Raw genomic sequence first — 23683 nt, forward strand, 5'->3', positions numbered from 1 at the left:
GTTACTCTCTACCGAGTACAGCCAGTAGAGGACTGGTCACCCCTCAGAGCCTGGTTCCTCTGGTCTACCCAGTACAGCCAGTAGAGGACTGGTCACCCCTCAGAGCCTGGTTCCTCTGGTCTACCCAGAAGAGGACTGGTCACCCCTCAGAGCCTGGTTCCTCTGGTCTACCAAGTACAGCAAGTAGAGGACTGGTCGCCCCTCAGAGCCTGGTTCCTCTGGTCTACCCAGTACAGCAAGTAGAGGACTGGTCGCCAATCAGAGCCTGGTTCCTCTCTACACAGTACAGCAAGTAGAGGACTGGTCACCCCTCAGAGCCTGGTCTCTCTGGTCTACCCAGTACAGCCAGTAGAGAACTGGTCACCCCCCAGAGCCTGGTTCCTCTGGTCTACCCAGAAGAGGACTGGTCACCCCTCAGAGCCTGGTTCCTCTGGTCTACCCAGTACAGCCAGTAGAGGACTGGTCACCCCTCAGAGCCTGGTTCCTCTGGTCTACCCAGTACAGCAAGTAGAGGACTGGTCGCCCCTCAGAGCCTGGTTCCTCTCTACACAGTACAGCAAGTAGAGGACTGGTCACCCCTCAGAGCCTGGTCTCTCTGGTCTACCCAGTGCAGCCAGTAGAGAACTGGTCACCCCCCAGAGCCTGGTTCCTCTGGTCTACCCAGAAGAGGACTGGTCACCCCTCAGAGCCTGGTTCCTCTGGTCTACCCAGTACAGCCAGTAGAGGACTGGTCACCCCTCAGAGCCTGGTTCCTCTGGTCTACCCAGAAGAGGACTGGTCACCCCTCAGAGCCTGGTTCCTCTGTTCTACACAGTACAGCCAGTAGAGAACTGGTCACCCCCCAGAGCCTGGTTCCTCTCTACCCAGTACAGCCAGTAGAGGACTCGTCACCCCTCAGAGCCTGGTTCCTCTGTTCTACACAGTACAGCCAGTAGAGAACTGGTCACCCCCCAGAGCCTGGTTCCTCTCTACCCAGTACATGCAGTAGAGGACTGGTCACCCCTCAGAGCCTGGGTCCTCTGGTCTACCCAGTACAGCAAGTAGAGGACTGGTCGTCCCTCAGAGCCTGGTTCCTCTCTACACAGTACAGCAAGTAGAGGACTGGTCACCCCTCAGAGCCTGGTCTCTCTGGTCTACCCAGTACAGCCAGTAGAGAACTGGTCACCCCCCAGAGCCTGGTTCCTCTGGTCTACCCAGTACAGCCAGTAGAGAACTGGTTACCCCCCAGAGCCTGGTTCCTCTCTACCCAGTACATGCAGTAGAGGACTGGTAACCCCTCAGAGCCTGGTTCCTCTCTACCCAGTACAGCAAGTCGAGGACTGGTCACCCCTCAGAGGCTGGTTCCTCTCTACCCAGTACAGCCAGTAGAGGACTGCTCACCCTCAGAGCCTGGTTCCTCTCTACCCAGAAGAGGACATGGTCACCCCTCAGAGCCTGGTTCCTCTCTACCCAGAAGAGGACTGGTCACCCCTCAGAGCCTGGTTCCTCTGTTCTACCCAGTACAGCCAGTAGAGAACTGGTTACCCCCCAGAGCCTGGTTCCTCTCTACCCAGTACAGCCAGTAGAGAACTGGTCACCCCTCAGAGCCTGGTTCATCTGGGCTACCCAGTACAGCCAGTAGAGGACTGGTCACCCCTCAGATCCTGGTTCCAATCTACCCAGTACAGCCAGTAGAGGACTGGTCACCTACCCAGTACAGCCAGTAGAGGACTGGTCACCACGCAGAGCCTGGATACTCTCTACCCAGTACAGCCAGTAGAGGACTGGTCACCCCTCAGAACCTGGTTCCTCTGGTCTACCCAGTAGAGCCAGTAGAGGACTGGTCACCACGCAGGGCCTGGTTACTCTCTACCCAGTACAGCCAGTAGAGGACTGGTCACCCCTCAGAGCCTGTTTCCTCTCTACCCAGTAGAGGACTGGTCACCCCTCAGAGCCTGGTTCCTCTCTACCCAGTACAGTCAGTAGAGGACTGGTCACCCCTCAGAGCCTGGTTCCTCTGGTCTACCCAGTACAGCCAGTAGAGGACTGGTCACCCCTCATAGCCTGTTTCCTCTGGTCTACCCAGTAGAGCCAGTAGAGGACTGGTCATCCCTCAGAGCCTGGTTCCTCTGGTCTACCCAGTACAGCCAGTAGAGGACTGGTCACCCCTCAGAGCCTGGTTCCTCACTAAACCAGTACAGCCAGTAGAAGACTGGTCATCCCTCATTGCCTGGTTCCTCTCTACCCAGTACAGCCATTAGAGGACTGGTCACCCTCAGAGCCTGGTTACTCTCTACCCAGTACAGCCAGGAGAGGACTGCTCACCCTCAGAGCCTGGTTCCTCTCTACCCAGTACAGCCAGTAGAGGACTGGTCACCTACCCAGTACAGCCAGTAGAGGACTGGTCACCCGTCAGAGCCTGGTTCCTCTGGTCTACCCAATACAGCCAGTAGAAGCATGGTCACCCCTCAAAGCCTGGTTCCACTCTACCCAGTACAGCCAGTAGAGGACTGCTCAAACTCAGAGCCTGGTTCCTCTCTACCCAGTACAGCCAGTAGAGGACTGGTCATCCCTCAGAGCCTGGTTCCTCTGGTCTACCCAGTACAGCCAGTAGAAGACTGGTCACCCTCAGAGCCTGGTTCCTCTCTACCCAGTACAGCCAGGAGAGGACTGCTCACCCTCAGAGCCTGGTTCCTCTCTACCCAGTACAGCCAGTAGAGGACTGGTCACCCTCAGAGCCTGGTTCCTCTCTAACCAGTACAGCCAGGAGAGGACTGGTCACCCCTCAGAGCCTGGTTCCTCTCTACCCAGTACAGCCAGTAGAGGACTGCTCACCCTCAGAGCCTGGTTCCTCTCTACCCAGTACAGCCAGTAGAAGACTGGTCACCCTCAGAGCCTGGTTCCTCTCTACCCAGTACAGCCAGGAGAGGACTGCTCACCCTCAGAGCCTGGTTCCTCTCTACCCAGTACAGCCAGTAGAGAACTGGTCACCCCTCAGAGCCTGGTTCATCTGGGCTACCCAGTACAGCCAGTAGAGGACTGGTCACCCCTCAGATCCTGGTTCCTATCTACCCAGTACAGCCAGTAGAGGACTGGTCACCTACCCAGTACAGCCAGTAGAGGACTGGTCACCCCTCAGAGCCTGGTTCCTCTCCACCCAGTACAGCCAGTAGAGGACTGGTCACCCCTCAGAACCTGGTTCCTCTGGTCTACCCAGTAGAGCCAGTAGAGGACTGGTCACCACGCAGGGCTTGGTTACTCTCTACCCAGTAGAGGACTGGTCACCCCTCAGAGCCTGGTTCCTCTCTACCCAGTACAGCCAGTAGAAGACTGGTCACCCTCAGAGCCTGGTTCCTCTCTAACCAGTACAGCCAGGAGAGGACTGCTCACCCTCAGAGCCTGGTTCCTCTCTACCCAGTACAGCCAGTAGAGAACTGGTCACCCCTCAGAGCCTGGTTCATCTGGGCTACCCAGTACAGCCAGTAGAGGACTGGTCACCCCTCAGATCCTGGTTCCTATCTACCCAGTACAGCCAGTAGAGGACTGGTCACCTACCCAGTACAGCCAGTAGAGGACTGGTCACCCCTCAGAGCCTGGTTCCTCTCCACCCAGTACAGCCAGTAGAGGACTGGTCACCCCTCAGAACCTGGTTCCTCTGGTCTACCCAGTAGAGCCAGTAGAGGACTGGTCACCACGCAGGGCTTGGTTACTCTCTACCCAGTAGAGGACTGGTCACCCCTCAGAGCCTGGTTCCTCTGGTCTACCCAGTACAGTCAGTAGATGACTGGTCACCCCTCAGAGCCTGGTTCCTCTCTACCCAGTAGAGGACTGCTCACCCTCAGAGCCTGGTTCCTCTCTACCCAGTACAGCCAGTAGAAGACTGGTCACCCTCAGAGCCTGGTTCCTCTCTACCCAGTACAGCCAGTAGAGGACTGGTCACCCCTCAGAACCTGGTTCCTCTGGTCTACCCAGTAGAGCCAGTAGAGGACTGGTCACCACGCAGGGCTTGGTTACTCTCTACCCAGTAGAGGACTGGTCACCCCTCAGAGCCTGGTTCCTCTGGTCTACCCAGTACAGTCAGTAGATGACTGGTCACCCCTCAGAGCCTGGTTCCTCTCTACCCAGTAGAGGACTGCTCACCCCTCAGAACCTGGTTCCTCTGGTCTACCCAGTAGAGCCAGTAGAGGACTGGTCACCACGCAGGGCTTGGTTACTCTCTACCCAGTAGAGGACTGGTCACCCCTCAGAGCCTGGTTCCTCTGGTCTACCCAGTACAGTCAGTAGATGACTGGTCACCCCTCAGAGCCTGGTTCCTCTCTACCCAGTAGAGGACTGCTCACCCTCAGAGCCTGGTTCCTCTCTACCCAGTACAGCCAGTAGAAGACTGGTCACCCTCAGAGCCTGGTTCCTCTCTACCCAGTACAGCCAGGAGAGGACTGCTCACCCTCAGAGCCTGGTTCCTCTCTACCCAGTACAGCCAGTAGAGGACAGGTCATCCCTCAGAGCCTGGTTCCTCTGGTCTACCCAGTACAGCCAGTAGAAGACTGGTCACCCTCAGAGCCTGGTTCCTCTCTACCCAGTACAGCCAGGAGAGGACTGCTCACCCTCAGAGCCTGGTTCCTCTCTACCCAGTACAGCCAGTAGAGGACTGGTCACCCTCAGAGCCTGGTTCCTCTCTAACCAGTACAGCCAGGAGAGGACTGCTCACCCTCAGAGCCTGGTTCCTCTCTACCCAGTACAGCCAGTAGAGAACTGGTCACCCCTCAGATCCTGGTTCCTATCTACCCAGTAGAGGACTGGTCACCCCTCAGAGCCTGGTTCATCTGGGCTACCCAGTACAGCCAGTAGAGGACTGGTCACCCCTCAGATCCTGGTTCCTATCTACCCAGTAGAGGACTGGTCACCCCTCAGAGCCTGGTTCATCTGGGCTACCCAGTACAGCCAGTAGAGGACTGGTCACCCCTCAGATCCTGGTTCCTATCTACCCAGTACAGCCAGTAGAGGACTGGTCACCCCTCAGAGCCTGGTTCCTCTCCACCCAGTACAGCCAGTAGAGGACTGGTCACCCCTCAGAACCTGGTTCCTCTGGTCTACCCAGTAGAGCCAGTAGAGGACTGGTCACCACGCAGGGCTTGGTTACTCTCTACCCAGTAGAGGACTGGTCACCCCTCAGAGCCTGGTTCCTCTGGTCTACCCAGTACAGTCAGTAGATGACTGGTCACCCCTCAGAGCCTGGTTCCTCTCTACCCAGTAGAGGACTGGTCACCCCTCAGAGCCTGGTTCCTCTCTACCCAGTACAGTCAGTAGAGGACTGGTCACCCCTCAGAGCCTGGTTCCTCTGGTCTACCCAGTACAGCCAGTAGAGGACTGGTCACCCCTCAGAGCCTGGTTCCTCTGGTCTACCCAGTACAGCCAGTAGAGGACTGGTCACCCCTCAGAGCCTGGTTCCTCTGGTCTACCCAGTACAGCCAGTAGAGGACTGGTCACCCCTCAGAACCTGGTTCCTCTCCACCCAATACAGCCAGTAGACGCATGGTCACCCCTCAGAGCCTGGTTCCTCTCTACCCAGTATAGCCAGTAGAGGACTGGTCACCCCTCAGAACCTGGTTCCTCTGGTCTACCCAGTAGAGCCAGTAGAGGACTGGTAACCACGAAGAGCCTGGTTACTCTCTACCCAGTAGAGGAATGGTCACCCTTCAGAGCCTTGTTCCTCTGGTCTACCCAGTAGAGCCAGTAGAGGACTGGTCACCACGCAGAGCCTGGTTACTCTCTACCCAGTAGAGGACTGGTCACCCCTCAGAGCCTGGTTCCTCTGGTCTACCCAGTACAGTCAGTAGATGACTGGTCACCCCTCAGAGCCTGGTTCCTCTCTACCCAGTAGAGGACTGGTCACCCCTCAGAGCCTGGTTCCTCTCTACCCAGTAGAGGACTGGTCACCCCTCAGAGCCTGGTTCCTCTCTACCCAGTACAGTCAGTAGAGGACTGGTCACCCCTCAGAGCCTGGTTCCTCTGGTCTACCCAGTACAGCCAGTAGAGGACTGGTCACCCCTCAGAGCCTGGTTCCTCTGGTCTACCCAGTACAGCCAGTAGAGGACTGGTCACCCCTCAGAGCCTGGTTCCTCTGGTCTACCCAGTACAGCCAGTAGAGGACTGGTCACCCCTCAGAGCCTGGTTCCTCTGGTCTACCCAGTACATCCAGTAGAGGACTGGTCACCACGCAGAGCCTGGTTCCTCTGGTCTACCCAGTAGAGCCAGTAGAGGACTGGTCACCCCTCAGAACCTGGTTCCTCTCCACCCAATACAGCCAGTAGACGCATGGTCACCCCTCAGAGCCTGGTTCCTCTCTACCCAGTACAGCCAGTAGATGACTGGTCACCCCTCAGAGCCTGGTTCCTCTGGTCTACCCAGTACAGCCAGTAGAGGACTGGTCACCCCTCAGAGCCTGGTTCCTCTGGTCTACCCAGTACAGCCAGTAGAGGACTGGTCACCCCTCAGAGCCTGGTTCCTCTCTACCCAGTACAGCCAGTAGATGACTGGTCACCCCTCAGAGCCTGGTTCCTCTGGTCTACCCAGTATAGCCAGTAGAGGACTGGTCACCCCTCAGAACCTGGTTCCTCTGGTCTACCCAGTAGAGCCAGTAGAGGACTGGTCACCACGCAGAGCCTGGTTACTCTCTACCCAGTAGAGGACTGGTCACCCTTCAGAGCCTTGTTCCTCTGGTCTACCCAGTAGAGCCAGTAGAGGACTGGTCACCACGCAGAGCCTGGTTACTCTCTACCCAGTAGAGGACTGGTCACCCATCAGAGCCTGGTTCCTCTGGTCTACCCAGTACAGTCAGTAGATGACTGGTCACCCCTCAGAGCCTGGTTCCTCTCTACCCAGTAGAGGACTGGTCACCCCTCAGAGCCTGGTTCCTCTCTACCCAGTAGAGGACTGGTCACCCCTCAGAGCCTGGTTCCTCTGGTCTACCCAGTACAGCCAGTAGAGGACTGGTCACCCCTCAGAGCCTGGTTCCTCTGGTCTACCCAGTACAGCCAGTAGAGGACTGGTCACCCCTCAGAGTCTGGTTCCTCTGGTCTACCCAGTACATCCAGTAGAGGACTGGTCACCACGCAGAGCCTGGTTCCTCTGGTCTACCCAGTAGAGCCAGTAGAGGACTGGTCACCCCTCAGAACCTGGTTCCTCTCCACCCAATACAGCCAGTAGACGCATGGTCACCCCTCAGAGCCTGGTTCCTCTCTACCCAGTACAGCCAGTAGATGACTGGTCACCCCTCAGAGCCTGGTTCCTCTGGTCTACCCAGTACAGCCAGTAGAGGACTGGTCATCCCTCAGAGCCTGGTTCCTCTGGTCTACCCAGTACAGCCAGTAGAAGACTGGTCACCCTCAGAGCCTGGTTCCTCTCTACCCAGTACAGCCAGGAGAGGACTGCTCACCCTCAGAGCCTGGTTCCTCTCTACCCAGTACAGCCAGTAGAGGACTGGTCACCCTCAGAGCCTGGTTCCTCTCTAACCAGTACAGCCAGGAGAGGACTGGTCACCCCTCAGAGCCTGGTTCCTCTCTACCCAGTACAGCCAGTAGAGGACTGCTCACCCTCAGAGCCTGGTTCCTCTCTACCCAGTACAGCCAGTAGAAGACTGGTCACCCTCAGAGCCTGGTTCCTCTCTACCCAGTACAGCCAGGAGAGGACTGCTCACCCTCAGAGCCTGGTTCCTCTCTACCCAGTACAGCCAGTAGAGAACTGGTCACCCCTCAGAGCCTGGTTCATCTGGGCTACCCAGTACAGCCAGTAGAGGACTGGTCACCCCTCAGATCCTGGTTCCTATCTACCCAGTACAGCCAGTAGAGGACTGGTCACCTACCCAGTACAGCCAGTAGAGGACTGGTCACCCCTCAGAGCCTGGTTCCTCTCCACCCAGTACAGCCAGTAGAGGACTGGTCACCCCTCAGAACCTGGTTCCTCTGGTCTACCCAGTAGAGCCAGTAGAGGACTGGTCACCACGCAGGGCTTGGTTACTCTCTACCCAGTAGAGGACTGGTCACCCCTCAGAGCCTGGTTCCTCTCTACCCAGTACAGCCAGTAGAAGACTGGTCACCCTCAGAGCCTGGTTCCTCTCTAACCAGTACAGCCAGGAGAGGACTGCTCACCCTCAGAGCCTGGTTCCTCTCTACCCAGTACAGCCAGTAGAGAACTGGTCACCCCTCAGAGCCTGGTTCATCTGGGCTACCCAGTACAGCCAGTAGAGGACTGGTCACCCCTCAGATCCTGGTTCCTATCTACCCAGTACAGCCAGTAGAGGACTGGTCACCTACCCAGTACAGCCAGTAGAGGACTGGTCACCCCTCAGAGCCTGGTTCCTCTCCACCCAGTACAGCCAGTAGAGGACTGGTCACCCCTCAGAACCTGGTTCCTCTGGTCTACCCAGTAGAGCCAGTAGAGGACTGGTCACCACGCAGGGCTTGGTTACTCTCTACCCAGTAGAGGACTGGTCACCCCTCAGAGCCTGGTTCCTCTGGTCTACCCAGTACAGTCAGTAGATGACTGGTCACCCCTCAGAGCCTGGTTCCTCTCTACCCAGTAGAGGACTGCTCACCCTCAGAGCCTGGTTCCTCTCTACCCAGTACAGCCAGTAGAAGACTGGTCACCCTCAGAGCCTGGTTCCTCTCTACCCAGTACAGCCAGTAGAGGACTGGTCACCCCTCAGAACCTGGTTCCTCTGGTCTACCCAGTAGAGCCAGTAGAGGACTGGTCACCACGCAGGGCTTGGTTACTCTCTACCCAGTAGAGGACTGGTCACCCCTCAGAGCCTGGTTCCTCTGGTCTACCCAGTACAGTCAGTAGATGACTGGTCACCCCTCAGAGCCTGGTTCCTCTCTACCCAGTAGAGGACTGCTCACCCCTCAGAACCTGGTTCCTCTGGTCTACCCAGTAGAGCCAGTAGAGGACTGGTCACCACGCAGGGCTTGGTTACTCTCTACCCAGTAGAGGACTGGTCACCCCTCAGAGCCTGGTTCCTCTGGTCTACCCAGTACAGTCAGTAGATGACTGGTCACCCCTCAGAGCCTGGTTCCTCTCTACCCAGTAGAGGACTGCTCACCCTCAGAGCCTGGTTCCTCTCTACCCAGTACAGCCAGTAGAAGACTGGTCACCCTCAGAGCCTGGTTCCTCTCTACCCAGTACAGCCAGGAGAGGACTGCTCACCCTCGGAGCCTGGTTCCTCTCTACCCAGTACAGCCAGTAGAGGACTGCTCAAACTCAGAGCCAGGTTCCTCTCTACCCAGTACAGCCAGTAGAAGACTGGTCACCCTCAGAGCCTGGTTCCTCTCTACCCAGTACAGCCAGGAGAGGACTGCTCACCCTCAGAGCCTGGTTCCTCTCTACCCAGTACAGCCAGTAGAGGACAGGTCATCCCTCAGAGCCTGGTTCCTCTGGTCTACCCAGTACAGCCAGTAGAAGACTGGTCACCCTCAGAGCCTGGTTCCTCTCTACCCAGTACAGCCAGGAGAGGACTGCTCACCCTCAGAGCCTGGTTCCTCTCTACCCAGTACAGCCAGTAGAGGACTGGTCACCCTCAGAGCCTGGTTCCTCTCTAACCAGTACAGCCAGGAGAGGACTGCTCACCCTCAGAGCCTGGTTCCTCTCTACCCAGTACAGCCAGTAGAGAACTGGTCACCCCTCAGAGCCTGGTTCATCTGGGCTACCCAGTACAGCCAGTAGAGGACTGGTCACCCCTCAGATCCTGGTTCCTATCTACCCAGTACAGCCAGTAGAGGACTGGTCACCCCTCAGAGCCTGGTTCCTCTCCACCCAGTACAGCCAGTAGAGGACTGGTCACCCCTCAGAACCTGGTTCCTCTGGTCTACCCAGTAGAGCCAGTAGAGGACTGGTCACCACGCAGGGCTTGGTTACTCTCTACCCAGTAGAGGACTGGTCACCCCTCAGAGCCTGGTTCCTCTGGTCTACCCAGTACAGTCAGTAGATGACTGGTCACCCCTCAGAGCCTGGTTCCTCTCTACCCAGTAGAGGACTGGTCACCCCTCAGAGCCTGGTTCATCTGGGCTACCCAGTACAGCCAGTAGAGGACTGGTCACCCCTCAGATCCTGGTTCCTATCTACCCAGTACAGCCAGTAGAGGACTGGTCACCCCTCAGAGCCTGGTTCCTCTCCACCCAGTACAGCCAGTAGAGGACTGGTCACCCCTCAGAACCTGGTTCCTCTGGTCTACCCAGTAGAGCCAGTAGAGGACTGGTCACCACGCAGGGCTTGGTTACTCTCTACCCAGTAGAGGACTGGTCACCCCTCAGAGCCTGGTTCCTCTGGTCTACCCAGTACAGTCAGTAGATGACTGGTCACCCCTCAGAGCCTGGTTCCTCTCTACCCAGTAGAGGACTGGTCACCCCTCAGAGCCTGGTTCCTCTCTACCCAGTACAGTCAGTAGAGGACTGGTCACCCCTCAGAGCCTGGTTCCTCTGGTCTACCCAGTACAGCCAGTAGAGGACTGGTCACCCCTCAGAGCCTGGTTCCTCTGGTCTACCCAGTACAGCCAGTAGAGGACTGGTCACCCCTCAGAGCCTGGTTCCTCTGGTCTACCCAGTACAGCCAGTAGAGGACTGGTCACCCCTCAGAACCTGGTTCCTCTCCACCCAATACAGCCAGTAGACGCATGGTCACCCCTCAGAGCCTGGTTCCTCTCTACCCAGTATAGCCAGTAGAGGACTGGTCACCCCTCAGAACCTGGTTCCTCTGGTCTACCCAGTAGAGCCAGTAGAGGACTGGTAACCACGAAGAGCCTGGTTACTCTCTACCCAGTAGAGGAATGGTCACCCTTCAGAGCCTTGTTCCTCTGGTCTACCCAGTAGAGCCAGTAGAGGACTGGTCACCACGCAGAGCCTGGTTACTCTCTACCCAGTAGAGGACTGGTCACCCCTCAGAGCCTGGTTCCTCTGGTCTACCCAGTACAGTCAGTAGATGACTGGTCACCCCTCAGAGCCTGGTTCCAATCTACCCAGTAGAGGACTGGTCACCCCTCAGAGCCTGGTTCCTCTCTACCCAGTAGAGGACTGGTCACCCCTCAGAGCCTGGTTCCTCTCTACCCAGTACAGTCAGTAGAGGACTGGTCACCCCTCAGAGCCTGGTTCCTCTGGTCTACCCAGTACAGCCAGTAGAGGACTGGTCACCCCTCAGAGCCTGGTTCCTCTGGTCTACCCAGTACAGCCAGTAGAGGACTGGTCACCCCTCAGAGCCTGGTTCCTCTGGTCTACCCAGTACAGCCAGTAGAGGACTGGTCACCCCTCAGAGCCTGGTTCCTCTGGTCTACCCAGTACATCCAGTAGAGGACTGGTCACCACGCAGAGCCTGGTTCCTCTGGTCTACCCAGTAGAGCCAGTAGAGGACTGGTCACCCCTCAGAACCTGGTTCCTCTCCACCCAATACAGCCAGTAGACGCATGGTCACCCCTCAGAGCCTGGTTCCTCTCTACCCAGTACAGCCAGTAGATGACTGGTCACCCCTCAGAGCCTGGTTCCTCTGGTCTACCCAGTACAGCCAGTAGAGGACTGGTCACCCCTCAGAGCCTGGTTCCTCTGGTCTACCCAGTACAGCCAGTAGAGGACTGGTCACCCCTCAGAGCCTGGTTCCTCTCTACCCAGTACAGCCAGTAGATGACTGGTCACCCCTCAGAGCCTGGTTCCTCTGGTCTACCCAGTATAGCCAGTAGAGGACTGGTCACCCCTCAGAACCTGGTTCCTCTGGTCTACCCAGTAGAGCCAGTAGAGGACTGGTCACCACGCAGAGCCTGGTTACTCTCTACCCAGTAGAGGACTGGTCACCCTTCAGAGCCTTGTTCCTCTGGTCTACCCAGTAGAGCCAGTAGAGGACTGGTCACCACGCAGAGCCTGGTTACTCTCTACCCAGTAGAGGACTGGTCACCCATCAGAGCCTGGTTCCTCTGGTCTACCCAGTACAGTCAGTAGATGACTGGTCACCCCTCAGAGCCTGGTTCCTCTCTACCCAGTAGAGGACTGGTCACCCCTCAGAGCCTGGTTCCTCTCTACCCAGTAGAGGACTGGTCACCCCTCAGAGCCTGGTTCCTCTGGTCTACCCAGTACAGCCAGTAGAGGACTGGTCACCCCTCAGAGCCTGGTTCCTCTGGTCTACCCAGTACAGCCAGTAGAGGACTGGTCACCCCTCAGAGTCTGGTTCCTCTGGTCTACCCAGTACATCCAGTAGAGGACTGGTCACCACGCAGAGCCTGGTTCCTCTGGTCTACCCAGTAGAGCCAGTAGAGGACTGGTCACCCCTCAGAACCTGGTTCCTCTCCACCCAATACAGCCAGTAGACGCATGGTCACCCCTCAGAGCCTGGTTCCTCTCTACCCAGTACAGCCAGTAGATGACTGGTCACCCCTCAGAGCCTGGTTCCTCTGGTCTACCCAGTACAGCCAGTAGAGGACTGGTCACCCCTCAGAGCCTGGTTCCTCTGGTCTACCCAGTACAGCCAGTAGAGGACTGGTCACCCCTCAGAGCCTGGTTCCTCTCTACCCAGTACAGCCAGTAGATGACTGGTCACCCCTCAGAGCCTGGTTCCTCTGGTCTACCCAGTATAGCCAGTAGAGGACTGGTCACCCCTCAGAACCTGGTTCCTCTGGTCTACCCAGTAGAGCCAGTAGAGGACTGGTCACCACGCAGAGCCTGGTTACTCTCTACCCAGTAGAGGACTGGTCACCCTTCAGAGCCTTGTTCCTCTGGTCTACCCAGTAGAGCCAGTAGAGGACTGGTCACCACGCAGAGCCTGGTTACTCTCTACCCAGTAGAGGACTGGTCACCCATCAGAGCCTGGTTCCTCTGGTCTACCCAGTACAGTCAGTAGATGACTGGTCACCCCTCAGAGCCTGGTTCCTCTCTACCCAGTAGAGGACTGGTCACCCCTCAGAGCCTGGTTCCTCTCTACCCAGTAGAGGACTGGTCACCCCTCAGAGCCTGGTTCCTCTGGTCTACCCAGTACAGCCAGTAGAGGACTGGTCACCCCTCAGAGCCTGGTTCCTCTGGTCTACCCAGTACAGCCAGTAGAGGACTGGTCACCCCTCAGAGTCTGGTTCCTCTGGTCTACCCAGTACATCCAGTAGAGGACTGGTCACCACGCAGAGCCTGGTTCCTCTGGTCTACCCAGTAGAGCCAGTAGACGACTGGTCACCCCTCAGAACCTGGTTCCTCTCCACCCAATACAGCCAGTAGACGCATGGTCACCCCTCAGAGCCTGGTTCCTCTCTACCCAGTACAGCCAGTAGATGACTGGTCACCCCTCAGAGCCTGGTTCCTCTGGTCTACCCAGTATAGCCAGTAGAGGACTGGTCACCCCTCAGAACCTGGTTCCTCTGGTCTACCCAGTAGAGCCAGTAGAGGACTGGTCACCACGCAGAGCCTGGTTACTCTCTACCCAGTAGAGGACTGGTCACCCCTCAGAGCTCTTGTTCCTCTGGTCTACCCAGAAGAGAACTGGTCACCCCTCAGAGCCTGGTTCCTCTGGTCTACCCAGTACATCCAGTAGAGGACTGGTCACCCCTCAGAGCCTGGTTCCTCTGGTCTACCCAGTACAGCCAGTAGAGGACTAGTCACCCCTCAGAGCCTGGTTCCTCTCTACCCAGTAGAGGACTGGTCACCCCTCAGAGACTGGTTCCTCTGGTCTACCCAATACAGCCAGTAGAAGCATGGTCACCCCTCAAAGCCTGGTTCCTCTCTACCCAGTACAGCCAGGAGAGGACTGCTCACCCTCAGAGCCTGGTTCCTCTCTACCCAGTACAGCCAGTAGAGGACTGGTCACCCCTCAGAGCCTGGGTCCTCTGGTCTACCCAGTACAGCCAGTAGAGAACTGGTCACCCCTCAGAGCCTGGTTCATCTGGGCTACCCAGTACAGCCAGTAGAGGACTGGTCACCCCTCAGATCCTGGTTCCTATCTACCCAGTACAGCCAGTAGAGGACTGGTCATCCCTCAGAGCCTGGTTCCTCTGGTCTACCCAGTACAGCCAGTAGAGGACTGGTCACCCCTAAGAGCCTGGTTCCTCTCTACCCAGTACAGCCAGTAGAGGACTGCTCACCCTCAGAGCCTGGTTCCTCTCCACCCAGTACAGCCAGTAGAAGACTGGTCACCCTCAGAGCCTGGTTCCTCTCTACCCAGTACAGCCAGGAGAGGACTGCTCACCCTCAGAGCCTGGTTCCTCTCTACCCAGTACAGCCAGTAGAGGACTGGTCACCCTCAGAGCCTGGTTCCTCTCTAACCAGTACAGCCAGGACAGGACTGCTCACCCTCAGAGCCTGGTTCCTCTCTACCCAGTAGAGGACTGGTCACCCCTCAGAGCCTGGTTCCTCTGGTCTACCCAGTACAGCAAGTAGAGGACTGGTCACCCCTCAGAGCCTGGTTCCTCTGGTTCTACCCAGTACAGCCAGTAGAGGACTGGTCACCCCTCAGAGCCTGGTTCCTCTCTACCCAGTAGAGGACTGGTCACCCCTCAGAGCCTGGTTCCTCTGGTCTACCCAGTACATCCAGTAGAGGACTGGTCACCCCTCAGAGCCTGGTTCCTCTGGTCTACCCAGTACAGCCAGTAGAGGACTGGTCACCCCTCAGAGCCTGGTTCCTCTCTAACCAGTAGAGGACTGGTCACCCCTCAGAGCCTTGTTCCTCTGGTCTACCCAGAACAGCCAGTAGAGGACTGGTCACACCTCAGAGCCTGGTTCCTCTCCACCCAATACAGCCAGTAGAAGCATGGTCACCCCTCAGAGCCTGGTTCCTCTCTACCCAGTACAGCCAGGAGAGGACTGCTCACCATCAGAGCCTGGTTCCTCTCTAACCAGTACAGCCAGGAGAGGACTGCTCACCCTCAGAGCCTGGTTCCTCTCTACCCAGTACAGCCAGTAGAGGACTGGTCACCCCTCAGAGCCTTGTTCCTCTGGTCTAACCAGAAGAGAACTGGTCACCCCTCAGAGCCTGGTTCCTCTGATATACCCAGTACAGCAAGTAGAGGACTGGTCACCCCTCAGAGCCTGGTTTCTCTGGTCTACCCAGTACAGCCAGTAGAGGACTGGTCATCCCTCAGAGCCTGGTTCCTCTGGTCTACCCAGTACAGCCAGTAGAGGACTGGTCACCCCTCAGAACTAGGTTCCTCTCTACCCAGTACAGTCAGTAGAGGACTGGTCACCCCTCAGAGCCTGGTTCCTCTGGTACAGCCAGTAGAGGACTGGTCACCCCTCAGAGCCTGGTTCCTCTCTACCCAGTACAGCCAGGAGAGGACTGCTCACCCTCGGAGCCTGGTTCCTCTCTACCCAGTACAGCCAGTAGAGGACTGCTCACCCTCAGAGCCTGGTTCCTCTCTACCCAGTACAGCCAGTAGAAGACTGGTCACCCTCAGAGCCTGGTTCCTCTCTACCCAGTACAGCCAGGAGAGGACTGCTCACCCTCAGAGCCTGGTTCCTCTCTACCCAGTACAGCCAGGAGAGGACTGCTCACCCTCAGAGCCTGGTTCCTCTCTACCCAGTACAGCCAGTAGAGGACTGGTCACCCTCAGAGCCTGGTTCCTCTCTAACCAGTACAGCCAGGAGAGGACTGCTCACCCTCAGAGCCTGGTTCCTCTCTACCCAGTACAGCCAGTAGAGGACTGGTCACCCCTCAGAGCCTGGTTCCTCTGGTCTACCCAGTACAGCCAGTAGAGGACTGGTCACCCCTCAGAACCTGGGTCCTCTGGTCTACCCAGTACAGCCAGTAGAGAACTGGTCACCCCTCAGAGCCTGGTTCATCTGGGTTACCCAGTACAGCCAGTAGAGGACTGGTCACCCCTCAGAACCTGGTTCCTCTGGTCTACCCAGTAGAGCCAGTAGAGGACTGGTCACCACGCAGGGCCTGGTTACTCTCTACCCAGTACAGCCAGTAGAGGACTGGTCACCCCTCAGAGCCTGGTTCCTCTCTACCCAGTAGAGGACTGGTCACCCCTCAGAGCCTGGTTCCTCTGGTCTACCCAGTACAGCAAGTAGAGGACTGGTCACCCCTCAGAGCCTGGTTCCTCTGGTTCTACCCAGTACAGCCAGTAGAGGACTGGTCACCCCTCAGAGCCTGGTTCCTCTCTACCCAGTAGAGGACTGGTCACCCCTCAGAGCCTGGTTCCTCTCTACCCAGTACAGTCAGTAGAGGACTGGTCACCCCTCAGAGCCTGGTTCCTCTGGTCTACCCAGTACAGCCAGTAGAGGACTGGTCACCCCTTAGAGCCGGGTTCCTCTGGTCTACCCAGTACAGCCAGTAGAGGACTGGTCACCCCTCAGAGCCTGGTTCCTCTGGTCTACCCAGTACAGCCAGTAGAGGACTAGTCACCCCTCAGAGCCTGGTTCCTCTCTACCCAGTAGAGGACTGGTCACCCCTCAGAGACTGGTTCCTCTGGTCTACCCAATACAGCCAGTAGAAGCATGGTCACCCCTCAAAGCCTGGTTCCTCTCTACCCAGTACAGCCAGGAGAGGACTGCTCACCCTCAGAGCCTGGGTCCTCTGGTCTACCCAGTACAGCCAGTAGAGAACTGGTCACCCCTCAGAGCCTGGTTCATCTGGGCTACCCAGTACAGCCAGTAGAGGACTGGTCACCCCTCAGATCCTGGTTCCTATCTACCCAGTACAGCCAGTAGAGGACTGGTCATCCCTCAGAGCCTGGTTCCTCTGGTCTACCCAGTACAGCCAGTAGAGGACTGGTCACCCCTAAGAGCCTGGTTCCTCTCTACCCAGTACAGCCAGTAGAGGACTGCTCACCCTCAGAGCCTGGTTCCTCTCCACCCAGTACAGCCAGTAGAAGACTGGTCACCCTCAGAGCCTGGTTCCTCTCTACCCAGTACAGCCAGGAGAGGACTGCTCACCCTCAGAGCCTGGTTCCTCTCTACCCAGTACAGCCAGTAGAGGACTGGTCACCCTCAGAGCCTGGTTCCTCTCTAACCAGTACAGCCAGGACAGGACTGCTCACCCTCAGAGCCTGGTTCCTCTCTACCCAGTACAGCCAGTAGAGGACTGGTCACCCCTCAGAGCCTGGTTACTCTCTACCCAGTGCAGCCAGTAGAGGACTGGTCACCCCTCAGAGCCTGGTTCCTCTCTACCCAGTAGAGGACTGGTCACCCCTCAGAGCCTGGTTCCTCTGGTCTACCCAGTACAGCAAGTAGAGGACTGGTCACCCCTCAGAGCCTGGTTCCTCTGGTTCTACCCAGTACAGCCAGTAGAGGACTGGTCACCCCTCAGAGCCTGGTTCCTCTCTACCCAGTACAGCAAGTAGAGGACTGGTCACCCCTCAGAGCCTGGTTCCTCTCCACCCAATACAGCCAGTAGAGGACTGGTCACCCCTCAGAGCCTGGTTCCTCTGGTCTACCCAGTACAGCCAGTAGAGGACTGGTCACCCCTCAGAGCCTGGTTCCTCTCCACCCAATACAGCCAGTAGAGGACTGGTCACCCCTCAGAGCCTGGTTCCTCTGGTCTACCCAGTACAGCCAGTAGAGGACTGGTCACCCCTCAGAGCCTGGTTCCTCTGGTCTGCCCAGTAGAGCCAGTAGAGGACTGGTCACCACGCAGGGCCTGGTTACTCTCTACCCAGTACAGCCAGTAGAGGACTGGTCACCCCTCAGAGCCTGGTTCCTCTGGTCTACCCAGTACAGCAAGTAGAGGACTGGTCACCCCTCAGAGCCTGGTTCCTCTGGTTCTACCCAGTACAGCCAGTAGAGGACTGGTCACCCCTCAGAGCCTGGTTCCTCTCCACCCAATACAGCCAGTAGAGGACTGGTCACCCCTCAGAGCCTGGTTCCTCTGGTCTACCCAGTACAGCAAGTAGAGGACTGGTCACCCCTCAGAGCCTGGTTCCTCTGGTTCTACCCAGTACAGCCAGTAGAGGACTGGTCACCCCTCAGAGCCTGGTTCCTCTCTACCCAGTAGAGGACTGGTCACCCCTCAGAGCCTGGTTCCTCTCTACCCAGTACAGTCAGTAGAGGACTGGTCACCCCTCAGAGCCTGGTTCCTCTGGTCTACCCAGTACAGCCAGTAGAGGACTGGTCACCCCTCAGAGCCTGGTTCCTCTGGTCTACCCAGTACAGCCAGTAGAAGACTGGTCAACCCTTAGAGCCGGGTTCCTCTGGTCTACCCAGTACAGCCAGTAGAGGACTGGTCACCCCTCAGAACCTGGTTCCTCTGGTCTACCAAGTGGAGCCAGTAGAGGACTGGTCACCACGCAGAGCCTGGTTACTCTCTACCCAGTACAGCCAGTAGAGGACTGGTCACCCCTCAGAGCCTGGTTCCTCTGGTCTACCCAGTACATCCAGTAGAGGACTGGTCACCCCTCAGAGCCTGGTTCCTCTGGTCTACCCAGTACAGCCAGTAGAGGACTGGTCACCCCTAAGAGCCTGGTTCCTCTTTACCCAGTACAGCCAGTAGAGGACTGGTCACACCTCAGAGCCTGGTTCCTCTCTACCCAGTAGAGGACTGGTCACCCCTCAGAGCCTGGTTCCTCTCTACCCAGTAGAGGACTGGTCACCCCTCAGAGCCTGGTTCCTCTCTACCCAGTAGAGGACTGGTCACCCCTCAGAGCCTGGTTCCTCTGGTCTACCCAGTACATCCAGTAGAGGACTGGTCACCCCTCAGAGCCTGGTTCCTCTGGTCTACCCAGTAGAGCCAGTGGAGGACTGGTCACCACACAGGGCCTGGTTCCTCTCTACCCAGTAGAGGACTGGTCACCACGCAGGGCCTGGTTACTCTCTACCCAGTACAGCCAGTAGAGGACTGGTCACCCCTCAGAGCCTGGTTCCTCTCTACCCAGTAGAGGACTGGTCACCCCTCAGAGCCTGGTTTCTCTGGTCTACCCAGTACAGCCATGAGAGGACTGGTCACCCCTCAGAGCCTGGTTCCTCTGGTCTACCCAGTACAGCCAGTAGAGGACTGGTCACCCCTCAGAACCTGGTTCCTCTGGTCTACCAAGTAGAGCCAGTAGAGGACTGGTCACCACGCAGAGCCTGGTTACTCTCTACCCAGTACAGCCAGGAGAGGACTGGTCACCCCTCAGAGCCTGGTTCCTCTCTACCCAGTACAGCCAGTAGAGGACTGGTCACCCCTCAGAGCCTGGTTCCTCTGGTCTACCCAGTACAGCCAGTAGAGGACTGGTCACCCCTCAGAGCCTGGTTCCTCTGGTCTACCCAGTACAGCCAGTAGAGGACTGGTCACCCCTCAGAGCCTGGTTCCTCTGGTCTACCCAGTACAGCCAGTAGAGGACTTGTCACCCCTCAGAGCCTGGTTCCTCTGGTCTACCCAGTACAGCCAGTAGAGGACTGGTCACCCCTCAGAGCCTGGTTCCTCTCTACCCAGTACAGCCAGTAGAGGACTGGTCACCCCTCAGAGCCTGGTTCCTCTCTACCCAGTACAGCCAGTAGAGGACTGGTCACCCCTCAAAGCCTGGTACCTCTGGTCTACCCAGTACAGCCAGGAGAGGACTGGTCACCCCTCAGAGCCTGGTTCCTCTGGTCTACCCAGTACAGCCAGTAGAGGACTGGTCACCCCTCAGAGCCTGGTTCCTCTGGTCTACCCAGTACATCCAGTAGAGGACTGGTCACCCCTCAGAGCCTGGTTCCTCTGGTCTACCCAGTAGAGCCAGTGGAGGACTGGTCACCACGCAGGGCCTGGTTCCTCTCTACCCAGTAGAGGACTGGTCACCACGCAGGGCCTGGTTACTCTCTACCCAGTACAGCCAGTAGAGGACTGGTCACCCCTCAGAGCCTGGTTCCTCTCTACCCAGTAGAGGACTGGTCACCCCTCAGAGCCTGGTTCCTCTGGTTCTACCCAGTACAGCCAGTAGAGGACTGGTAACCCCTCAGAGCCTGGTTCCTCTCTACCCAGTAGAGGACTGGTCACCCCTCAGAGCCTGGTTCCTCTCTACCCAGTACAGTCAGTAGAGGACTGGTCACCCCTCAGAGCCTGGTTCCTCTGGTCTACCCAGTACAGCCAGTAGAGGACTGGTCACCCCTCAGAGCCTGGTTCCTCTGGTCTACCCAGTACAGCCAGTAGAGGACTGGTCACCCCTCAGAGCCTGGTTCCTCTGGTCTACCCAGTACAGCCAGTAGAGGACTGGTCACCCCTCAGAGCCTGGTTCCTCTGGTCTACCCAGTACAGCCAGTAGAGGACTGGTCACCCCTCAGAGCCTGGTTCCTCTGGTCTACCCAGTACAGCCAGTAGAGGACTGGTCACCCCTCAGAGCCTGGTTCCTCTGGTCTACCCAGTACAGCCAGTAGAGGACTGGTCACCCCTCAGAGCCTGGTTCCTCTGGTCTACCCAGTACATCCAGTAGAGGACTGGTCACCCCTCAGAGCCTGGTTCCTCTGGTCTACCCAGTAGAGCCAGTGGAGGACTGGTCACCACGCAGGGCCTGGTTCCTCTCTACCCAGTAGAGGACTGGTCACCACGCAGGACCAGGTAGAGAGGTTCTTACCCAGGTGATAGACTAGATAAGGTTTATATTCCAGTGATATGTAACCAGAGGTAGAGAGGTTCTTACCCAGGTGATAGACTAGATAAGGTTTATATTCCAGTGATATGTAACCAGAGGTAGAGAGGTTCTTACCCAGGTGATAGACTAGATAAGGTTTATATTCCAGTGATATGTAACCAGAGGTAGAGAGGTTCTTACCCAGGTGATAGACTAGATAAGGTTTATATTCCAGTGATATGTAACCAGAGGTAGAGAGGTTCTTACCCAGGTGATAGACTAGATAAGGTTTATATTCCAGTGATATGTAACCAGAGGTAGAGAGGTTCTTACCCAGGTGATAGACTAGATAAGGTTTATATTCGAGTGATATGTAACCAGAGGTAGAGAGGTTCTTACCCAGGTGATAGACTAGATAAGGTTTATATTCCAGTGATATGTAACCAGAGGTAGAGAGGTTCTTACCCAGGTGATAGACTAGATAAGGTTTATATTCCAGTGATATGTAACCAGAGGTAGAGAGGTTCTTACCCAGGTGATAGACTAGATAAGGTTTATATTCCAGTGATATGTAACCAGAGGTAGAGAGGTTCTTACCCAGGTGATAGACTAGATAAGGTTTATATTCCAGTGATATGTAACCAGAGGTAGAGAGGTTCTTACCCAGGTGATAGACTAGATAAGGTTTATATTCCAGTGATATGTAACCAGAGGTACAGAGGTTCTTACCCAGGTGATAGACTAGATAAGGTTCATATTCCAGTGATATGTAACCAGAGGTAGAGAGGTTCTTACCCAGGTGATAGACTAGATAAGGTTTATATCCCAGTGATATGTAACCAGAGGTAGAGAGGTTCTTACCTAGGTGATAGACTAGATAAGGTTTATATTCCAGTGATATGTAACCAGAGGTAGAGAGGTTCTTACCCAGGTGATAGACTAGATAAGGTTTATATTCCAGTGATATGTAACCAGAGGTAGAGAGGTTCTTACCCAGGTGATAGACTAGATAAGGTTTATATCCCAGTGATATGTAACCAGAGGTAGAGAGGTTCTTACCCAGGTGATAGACTAGATAAGGTTTATATTCCAGTGATATGTAACCAGAGGTAGAGAGGTTCTTACCCAGGTGATAGACTAGATAAGGTTTATATTCCAGTGATATGTAACCAGAGGTAGAGAGGTTCTTACCCAGGTGATAGACTAGATAAGGTTTATATTCCAGTGATATGTAACCAGAGGTAGAGAGGTTCTTACCCAGGTGATAGACTAGATAAGGTTTATATTCCAGTGATATATAACCAGAGGTAGAGAGGTTCTTACCCAGGTGATAGACTAGATAAGGTTTATATTCCAGTGATATGTAACCAGAGGTAGAGAGGTTCTTACCCAGGTGATAGACTAGATAAGGTTTATATTCCAGTGATATATAACCAGAGGTAGAGAGGTTCTTACCCAGGTCGTTGACAACGTCAGGTTCCAGATCCAGTAGAATCCTGTAAAAGTCTGATTTCACCTGGTTCCCTCCTGAGTCCCCTCTTGAGTTGAGAGCCTCGTACAACAGTCTCATCTGGTCCTGTCTGGTCCTAGCAGCATGGATCTCAGAGTACCTCACAGAACGGATCAAGTAAAATGCCATGGGAATCACCATGGTAACACTCTGGATGAGGTGAACCTTGTTTATGTTCACAAATTGGACATCACCTAGACAGGAAAGAAAACAGAGAGTTATATACTGTAGAACAAGAGGACATTACTAGTCAGGTTAGATGTAGAGGACATTACTAGTCAGGTTAGATGTAGAGGACATTACTAGTCAGGTTAGATGTAGAGGACATTACTAGTCAGGTTAGATGTAGAGGACATTACTAGTCAGGTTAGATGTAGAGTTATATACTGTAGAACTAGAGGACATTACTAGTCAGGTTAGATGTAGAGTTATATACTGTAGAACAAGAGGACATTACTAGTCAGGTTAGATGTAGAGGACATTACTAGTCAGGTTAGATGTAGAGGACATTACTAGTCAGGTTAGATGTAGAGGACATTACTAGTCAGGTTAGATGTAGAGTTATATACTGTAGAACAAGAGGACATTACTAGTCAGGTTAGATGTAGAGGACATTACTAGTCAGGTTAGATGTAGAGGACATCACTAGTCAGGTTAGATGTAGAGGACATTACTAGTCAGGTTAGATGTAGAGGACATTACAAGTCAGGGTAGATGTAGAGTTATATACTATAGAACAAGAGGACATTACTAGTCAGGTTAGATGTAGAGGACATTACTAGTCAGGTTAGATGTAGAGTTATATACTGTAGAACAAGAGGACATTACTAGTCAGGTTAGATGTAGAGGACATTACTAGTCAGGTTAGATGTAGAGTTATATACTGTAGAACTAGAGGACATTACTAGTCAGGTAAGATGTAGAGTTATATACTGTAGAACAAGAGGACATTACTAGTCAGGTTAGATGTAGAGGACATTACTAGTCAGGTTAGATGTAGAGGACATTACTAGTCAGGTTAGATGTAGAGTTATATACTGTAGAACAAGAGGACATTACTAGTCAGGTTAGATGTAGAGGACATTACTAGTCAGGTTAGATGTAGAGTTATATACTGTAGAACTAGAGGACATTACTAGTCAGGTTAGATGTAGAGGACATTACTAGTCAGGTTAGATGTAGAGTTATATACTGTAGAACAAGAGGACATTACTAGTCAGGTTAAATGTAGAGGACATTACTAGTCAGGTTAGATGTAGAGGACATTACTAGTCAGGTTAGATGTAGAGGACATTACTAGTAAGGTTAGATGTAGAGGACATTACTAGTCAGGTTAGATGTAGAGGACATTACTAGTCAGGTTAGATGTAGAGGACATTACTAGTCAGGTTAGATGTAGAGGACATTACTAGTCAGGTTAGATGAAGAGTTATATACTGTAGAACAAGAGGACATTACTAGTCAGGTTAGATGTAGAGGACATTACTAGTCAGGTTAGATGTAGAGTTATATACTGTAGAACAAGAGGACATTACTAGTCAGGTTAGATGTAGAGGACATTACTAGTCAGGTTAGATGTAGAGTTATATACTGTAGAACAAGAGGACATTACTAGTCAGGTTAGATGTAGAGGACATTACTAGTCAGGTTAGATGTAGAGGACATTACTAGTCAGGTTAGATGAAGAGTTATATATATATATACTTACGCGTCACTTCCCT

Source organism: Oncorhynchus clarkii, chromosome 9 (assembly GCF_045791955.1).
Source record: "Oncorhynchus clarkii lewisi isolate Uvic-CL-2024 chromosome 9, UVic_Ocla_1.0, whole genome shotgun sequence".
NCBI lineage: Eukaryota > Metazoa > Chordata > Actinopteri > Salmoniformes > Salmonidae > Oncorhynchus > Oncorhynchus clarkii.